Consider the following 9,251-nt stretch of genomic DNA (forward strand, 5'->3'; position numbering starts at 1 on the left):
AAGTAAGGCAGTAATCATTATCACCACAGATGTGTAACCCTAAAGTCTAATTATTTGTAGATGAACTAAGCATTATTAAATTCAAAGAAAGAAAAATAAATATAAGTGGACAAAGATTTAGGTACAAGTGTCACCGAACCACATTTAACATTTACTCTAAGTTGGGGGAAGTGAAGGAAAGAAACAATAGGAGGAAACAAACTAGATTAAACTTATTTTCCTTCTCATGTGTCGATGAGAAGAAGAAATAAAGGAAGAAAAATATTTGTTTGAATTTTGAATTCCCATGTGTACTCTTTACTTTTTCTTTTTGATTATTAATGAATTATTTTGGTGCAGTAAAAATTCAAAGCAATTTTTCATGTTTTCTCTTTATTTTAGACATAATGATTTTATGGAAGTTGATTTCTCTTCTTTATTTCATTTTCAATATTTAAAGTTCTCTCCCAAAAAGTAAAGAGGAAATTAATATTTTAATTTTCTTTTCCAATAAATTATATCATGGATCCAGAATCACGATGGATCATAGTCTTGAATTCAAAACGCATGAAGTTCATTAATATCATATGTATGTAATGTAAGATTATTATTATTATAATTTTATATTAATGATCCATAATTAAATATATGGTCTAGTATTAAATGAATTAATATAATAGTTATTAGTTAATTATGAATTGGACCATTGGGATAATAACCTTGTCTCTATCTTCATTAAATTATACAATAAAGTTTATTATACTATCCATATAATAATATAATTGTAGGATTATTATTGGTAAGTACGATGGTTACTTAATTAAATATAGAAGAGATTAAAGAGAGATTATTTTTTGTATCAAGTAACTACCCTCCTATTTTTTTGGTTTGGCATATTCTTTTCATTTGAGAATTGTTTAAAGAAAGAAAATCACCGTAAAAGAAAAAGGTAAGCTTTGCACCATTGAAAGAAGCTTATTTAAAGCAAGAAGGTTAGAGAGAAGAACAATTACGCTTAAGGAATTAACATTAAGCAAGCCATGGATCAAGGTATGTTTCATATATTATGTTTGTGTTACTGAATTTAGAACCCTAATAGAATTGTGTTGATTTAATTCGTAATTGTGATATTGTGGCTAATTATAGATGTTTCTTGTAATTTTAGAAACATGTTAAGGATTAGATTAAGTGTATAATTTAATCTAACAATTGGTATCAAAGCCTAATCAATTACAATTAAATTACATTGAGATTAGGGTTCATAAAAAAAATTAAAATTATTTTAAAAGTATTTTGAATGAAATTAAAATATTCAAATTTTCGCATAATTGTTTAAATTTTATTCAAATTCAACTTAATTAAAGTTTAATTGAATTACATAAATTTTGATAATTTATATGTTTTTGGATTTAATTTTCATTAAAAAAAATTATTGTTTGATCAAATATAAATGACCGATTTGATTAATTTAAGATAAGTTATAGTCCCTAAAGTGATTAAACTTATAAAGATTCTTAAAATATGACATTGTGTTTAAGTAATAGTTATAGTCATCAAAATGACTTAACTTTTAAAGGCTACTTAAATAATTTAAATATATTTCAATTATTTATAATCAAATAATGATATAAAAGTTTATGATTGAAATAATTGAAATTATTAATTATAAATCTAGGAGGTTATCCAAAGATGAACCATTTATTATAATTAATAAAAATGAAAGGAATTTATTAACATATTTGGTAAATGTAGGTGTATATCCAAAGATAACATACATATTTATTTGAATATGCTTGATTATTTGTTAAAGTTATTCCTGCTTAAATTATTATAGTTTAATGTTATATATTTAAGAATCACCCAAAGGTAAACTTAAATATGTAGATTATTGTTATATGTTTGAATCCGATGTAAAGAACTCAAAACATTAAATAAGTGAGAATGTATTATTGTTTGCAGCTATGACCAACATGTTTGCCTTGGGAAATGGATTGATCAAGTTCAACGAATTGAACTTTGCCGACTGGAATGAACAGATTCAGTTCCAACTAGGCGTAATGGATTTAGACCTAGCTCTGGTTACTGATGAAAAGCCTGCTGAAATTACTGAGGCTAGTTCTGAAAGTGAAAAGTCTCTTTATGAGGCTTGGAAAAGATCAAACCGGTTGGCATTGAATTTGATGAGAATGGCGATGGCAGAAAATGTTAAGCCGTTGATTCCCAAGACAGACTGTGCTAAGGATTTTATAAAGAAAATCAAGGAGTATTCATAATCAGACATTGTTGATAAGTCTATTGTGGGAACTCTGATGAGTAAGCTGACAACAAAGAAATTTGATTGGTCGAAACCAATTCATGATCATGTAACCTCAATGACTAACTTAGCCACCAAGCTTAAGGAAATGGAAATGGATGTGAGTGAGTCCTTCCTCGTACAATTCATCATCAACTCTTTTCCTCCTGAATTTGGACAGTTCCAAGCAAACTACAACACACTTAACAAGAAGTGGAACTTACAAGAAAGCAAGGCTATGCTAATTTAGGAAAAAGGGAGATTAAGGAAGTTGAAGGATCACACCATTCATCTTTCTGTTCATAATGAGGCTAGCAGTAGCAAAGGGAAGCTAAGAAAGAAACAAAAAGGCAAGGGTAAGACTCCTCTGAAGGTGAATGAGGGTCAAATCCAAAAGGAGAAGATTTGTTTCTTTTGCAAGAAATCTGGACACCTAAAAAAGGATTGCCATAAACAAAAGGCATGGTTTGAAAAGAAAGGTAAATATTTTGTTTCTGTATGCTTTGAATCAAATTTAGTTGAAGTGTCCAATAATACTTGGTGGTTAGATTCTGGTGCCACTACTCATGTGTCATATATAATGCAGGATTCCTTTCAATCCAGACTTTAAAAGGAACTGAAAAGTTCCTTTATATGGGCAACAGAATGAAGGCAAAAATAGAAGGAATAGGGACGTATAGATTGATTCTAGACACCGATTGTTGTCTAGATCTTGAAAAGTGTCTTTAGGTTCCTGGATGTGCCAGAAATTTGATTTCTGTTTCAAAGTTGGATGATTGTAATTTTCATTTTAAGATTGGTAATGGTTGTTTTTCGATGTATAAACATCAGTATTATTATGGTTATGGTACATTAATGGATGGTTTATATCGTGTCAATCTTGATGTTAATTTTACTAAATCTTTGTTTTATATTGATCATAATATTGGTAGTAAATGTAGTGCACATAATGAATATTCAGCTTTCTTATAGCATCAAAGATTATGTCACATATCTAAAGAAAGTTAACGAGGTTAATGAAAAGTGAAATTTTACCTCAACTAGATTTTAGTGATTGGGATGTGTGTGTGGATTGTATCAAAGATAAACAAACCAAACACATATTAAAGAATCCAGCCACAAGAAGTACTAAATTGCTAGAGTTAATACACACTGACATTTGTGGTCCATTTCATATTCCGTCTTGGGGCGGTGAAAAGTTTTTTATTACTTTTATTGACGATTATTCACGTTATTGTTATCTCTATTTATTGTATGAAAAGTCTTAATCATTAGACATGTTAAAAGTGTTTATTTATGAGGTTGAAAGACAATTAGATAGAAAAGTGAAAATTGTGAGGTCGGATAGGGGTAGTGAATATTATGGAAAATATGATGAAAGTAGACAATGTCCTGGTCCATTTGCAAAATTTCTTGAAAGTCGGGGTATTTGTGCACAGCATATAATGCCCGGTACACCACAACAAAATGGTATAAGTGAAAGGCGGAACCGTACTCTTATAGATATGGTTAAGGGCATGATGAGTTATAGTAATGTACCTTTATCTTTATGGATGCATGCATTAAAGACGACAGTATATCTACTTAATAGGGTTCCTAGTAGGGCAATTCCTGTAACACCTTATGAAATGTGGATATGAAGAAAACCTAGTATGGGGTTGTCAAGCAGAAATGAGGATTTACAATCCTCACGAGAAGAAACTTGATGAAAGAACCATTAATGGTTGTTTCATAGGATACCCGGAAAAGTCTAAAGGCTACATATTTTATTGTCCTAACCATACAACAAGAATAGTTGAATCTGGTAATGCAAGGTTCATTGAGAATATGGAGAATAATGGGAGTGAGAAACCATGAAAGATGAATATTCAAGAGATTCAAATAGAAAAGAATCCAACACTTGATATCTCTTCTAGAATTATCGTTCCTTGTGTTGTATCACGGTCACACAACATACAAGAACAACAAGTGAGTATTTTAAATTCACCAGTAGAGAATGTTCTCAATGAACCAATAGAAAATATTGAAGTCGTAAATGAGGAGAATATACCACAAGAACGGGTATTGCGTAGGTCTGTAAGGGATAAAAGACCGACAATTTCGAATGACTATGTGGTATATTCATTTGAACATGAATGTGACTTAAGCATTGATAAAGATCCAGTTTCATTTAAGGAAGCCATAGAATGTGAAAATTCTGAAAAGTGGTTAAGTACTATGAAAGAAGAGTTAAAATCGATGGATGACAATAAAGTCTGGGATTTGATTTAGTTGCCTAAAGGATCCAAGCAAGTTGGATATAAATGGGTCTTTAAGACCAAAAGGGATTCTAAATGCAACATTGAAAGATATAAAGCCAGACTTGTTGCTAAAGGTTATACTCAAAAAAATAGTATTGACTATAAAGAGACTTTCTCTCCGGTATCGAAGAAAGACTCTTTAAGAATTGTTACGGCTTTGGTGGCTCATTATGACCTAGAGCTTCATCAAATGGATGTGAAAACTGCCTTTTTTAATGGTGACATAGAAGAAGAAGTGTATATGGATTAACCTGAGGGTTTTATCTCTTTGGGTAGTGAAGGTATGGTATGTGAGTTAAAGAAGTCAATATATGGTTTGAAATAAGCTTCTAGATAATGGTACATTAAGTTTAATGATACCAATATGTCATACGGTTTTGTAGAGAACACTGTTGATCGGTGTATCTATATCAAAGTTAGTGGGAGTAAGTTCATGATGTTAGTACTATATATTGACGATATACTCTTAGCAGTAAATGACTTGGGTATGTTACATGATGTAAAAAAAATTTCTCTAGTAATTTTGAAATGAAAGATATGGGTGAGGCATCCTATGTGATTGGAATAGAAATATTCCGTGATAGATCACAAGGATTGTTGGGATTGTCTCAGAAAGGATACATAATGAAAATTTTAGAGAGATTCAGAATGGAAAGTTGCTCATCAAGTAAGGTTCCAATTCAGAAATGGGACAAATTTAGCGAATTGCAATGTCCAAAAAATGATTTTGAAAGAAAAGAAATGGATAATATTTCTTATGCTTCAGTGGTCGGTAGTCTTATGTATGCTGAGACATGCACTAGACTAGACATTAGTTTTGTTGTTGGAATGTTAGGCCATTATCAAAGTAATCCTGGTTTGGATCATTAGAAAGCTGCAAAGAAAATACTTAGATATTTATAAGACATTATGGATCACATGCTCACATTTAGGCGATCAAATCACTTAGAAGTGATTGGATATTCGGATTCAAATTATGTCGGTTGTTTAGACACTAGAAAGTCTACATTTGGGTATTTGTTCCAACTAGCAGGAGGAACAATTTCATGGAGAAGTGAGAAGTAGTCTGTCATTGCTACTTCCACTATGGAGGCATAATTTGTGGCATGTTTTGAGGCCACGGTTCAAGCATTGTGGTTGCAGAATTTTATCTCAGGGTTAGGTATTATCGACAGTATAGAAAGACTGCTGAGAATGTTATGTGATAATTCCGCAGCTGTCTTCTTTGCAAGGAACGATAGATATTCTAAGGGTGCTAAGCACATAGATTGGAAATATCTATCGGTTAAAGAAGAGGTGCGAAAACATAGAGTGTCATTTGAGCATATAGGTACTGACCTAATGATAGTGGATCGTTAAATAAGGGATTGACGCCCATAGCTTTTACAGGCCATGTTGAAAGGATGGGCATTATAGGCAAGTCCTTGTTAGCTTGATTTCAATTAACATGTACATATGAATGTTCGCTTGAATATTTTATTTGACACTTATGAATTCAATTAATGTTGTTTTTGTAAATAATTTTATAATGTTATTAGTATTGTTATGTACATGAAAAGTTTAAAGTATGACATATAAAAGTTAAAGATTATGAAATTCTTCAAATAATGTTAATAAAAGTTATATGGATTGAACAATTTGTGATACATGGAAGGAATCTTATCGATCAAATGACTTGTGACCACCATGATTCAATTATTTGGATACATTTAAAGTTGGTGATTTTGATAATTTTAACGAAAGGAGCGCGTTTACAGTTATGGTTAAAATGCCGAAATCATCTTATGGGTCAAGTGGGAGAATGTAAGATTATTATTATTATAATCTTATATTAATGACCTATAATTAAATATATGGTCTAGTATTAAATGAACTAATATAATGATTATTAGTTAATTATGAATTAGGCCATTGGGATAATGCCCTTGTCTCTATCTTCATTAAATTATACAATAAAGTTTATTACACTATCCATATAATAATATAATTGTAGGATTATTATTGGTAAGTGGGGTGATTACTTAATTAAATATAGAAGAGGTTAAAGAGAGGTTATTTTTTGTATCAAGTAACTACCCTCCTATTTTTTTGGCTTAGCACATTCTTTTCCTTTGAGAATTGCTTAAAAAAAGAAAATCACCATAAAAGAAAAAGCTAAGTTTTGCACCATTTAAAGAAGCTTATTTAAAGCAAGAAGGTTAGAGAGAAGAACAATTACACTTAAGGAATTAACATCAAGCAAGCCATTAATCAAGGTATGTTTCATATATTATGTTTGTGTTACTGAATTTAGAACTCTAATAGAATTGTGTTGATTTAATTCGTAATTGTGATATTATGGCTAATTATAGATGTTTCTTGTAATTTTAGAAACATGTTAAGAATTAGATTAAATGTATAAGTGTATAGTTTAATTTAATATATAAATTTATTCTTTTTATCTGAATATTTTATTGCCTTATCTATAGGTTCATCCGCATATGGAGCATTGTTCAAGACCAAATCACAAATATAAGATATGTATATTTTGAAAGTAATTTCTTTGTTATTTTAGTTTATTTATAATATTTGCAGTTAAAATTATATTATTTTTATTTTATTATTTAGTATTCAAGATAACTAAAAGTATATTGATTCTTTAAAGAAAAAATTTTACATTAATGGTTGAATTTCTTTATTTGTTAGGTTTTCCTAATTAATTTCTTTAATCTCTAAAACAATAATAACACTTTTAGTATCATAATATTAATAGACACTTATTATTAATTTTTTTTCTTGCATAAGATTTTTCAACATGATTTTTATTTATAAGTTTTAACATTTTTATAGGTCGATTTTTTGAATGACTTTTAAGGATAATTTTTCATTTTTATAAAATATTATATTTATCTTTATATAATAATATTGAATTTTCACTATCACACTTATTTATATTTGATAAGTTATATGTACATTAAACATAAATTGTAGATTCATTGGTCGGTATAAGTTCATTAAAGATCTACTGTTATATATAATCATAAGCAATAAGATCATTAAGTATTGCTTATAGGTTCATCAAATATAAGATGTAGATTAATTATTTGTGAACTGTAAATTTATTAGTTAACATATAAATCTATTTTTTAAAAAATAAATTTCTAAAGTATGATCTATAAATCTCAAATGTACGTATGATGAATCTATAGTTTATAAATTATAAACATTTAGTTTTTATTCATATTTGATAAGTTATAAGTTCATTAAACATAAATTATAGATTCATTGATAATAATGATGTCGATACATTAGAAATTTATTGTTAAAATATAATTATAAGCAATAAAATTATTAAATATTGCTTATAGGTCCATCAAATATAAGATGTAGACTTATCATTCGTGAACTGTAAATTTATCTGTTAACATGTGAATTTATCTTTTAAATTATAAATTTTTAAGCTATAATTTATAAATCTCAAGTATAAATGTGATGAACCTATAGTTTATAAATTATGAATCTTTTATTTTTAATATTTGAACCTATATTTTTTATGAATTTCTAAGTTATTATATATGAACGTTAAGTATACGTACTTATAGTTTATAATTTATGAACACATTAACCTACAATTATATTTTTATAATTGATATATATAGTTTTTACTGATAAATTTATAATCTTAATCTATAATTGTATTTTTTTAATTTATAATTATTAATATAAAATTATTAAGTTTAATATTTCATTAATGATTACTAAATTTAGAATTAAAACATTATTGTATAATAATAAAAATAATTAAAAAATTAAATTTTATGAAATAAACAAAGTATAATTTGAAATGAAAATATATACTAAAATATATCATAGAAAATTAATCAAGTCTCATATATGTATAAGATTTTATTATAATATACGATATTTCATTATAAAAATACTAGCATATTACTAAAAGATAAATTTAGTGTTATAATAAAAAATACAAAATATATATTGAAAATACAAAATTAAAATAAAACTACAATAAAAAATCGTTAATAATGAAATAAAAAAAATAGAGATGAGACTTGATAAAAGTAAAAATAGTATTTATACAGTACTTTAACATTTAAAGTAAAGAAAAAAAAAAAAAAACTCACACGTAGGTTGGAATTTGGTACATACCGTATCACTGCGGTCCATAATATAACAATCCCTCTTTTCCTCTCTCGCTTTCCTCTCACTTTCCGTTTTCAAACGAAGGTTAGGCCTACACATGGCGAATGGCCTAATATGTTTGATGAAAAATAAAAACCATAATTTAATTTAACTAGTTTTTAAGTGGATAAGAATTAGGATTTAATTATTTATGAGACATTAATATTTTTCAAATCAAGGCAATTAAAATTTGAGTTCAACATGGAGATAAACTTTAACCGACTCCTTATGGTTTCGTACTGGTTCATGAATCGGAACCATTGACCAGAACTGATTTGGGTTTGAGCAGTTTGGTTTGCAGAACAAACACGCCCTTTGACCAAGTCTAGTTAGCCTAACCAGTGTGTCTAACAGCATACTTCTTTGTATGTTCGAAATGCAGACAAAGTTTCATGTTACTTCTAAACTCAATCTCAGTAAATTTTTCAAATGGATAGACCAGCTACGCTAAAAAAGCTGATTCACCAAATGAAGTCTCTTCAATAGAAGTTAACCTCATG

Source organism: Ricinus communis, chromosome 5, assembly GCF_019578655.1.
Source record: "Ricinus communis isolate WT05 ecotype wild-type chromosome 5, ASM1957865v1, whole genome shotgun sequence".
Lineage (NCBI taxonomy): Eukaryota > Viridiplantae > Streptophyta > Magnoliopsida > Malpighiales > Euphorbiaceae > Ricinus > Ricinus communis.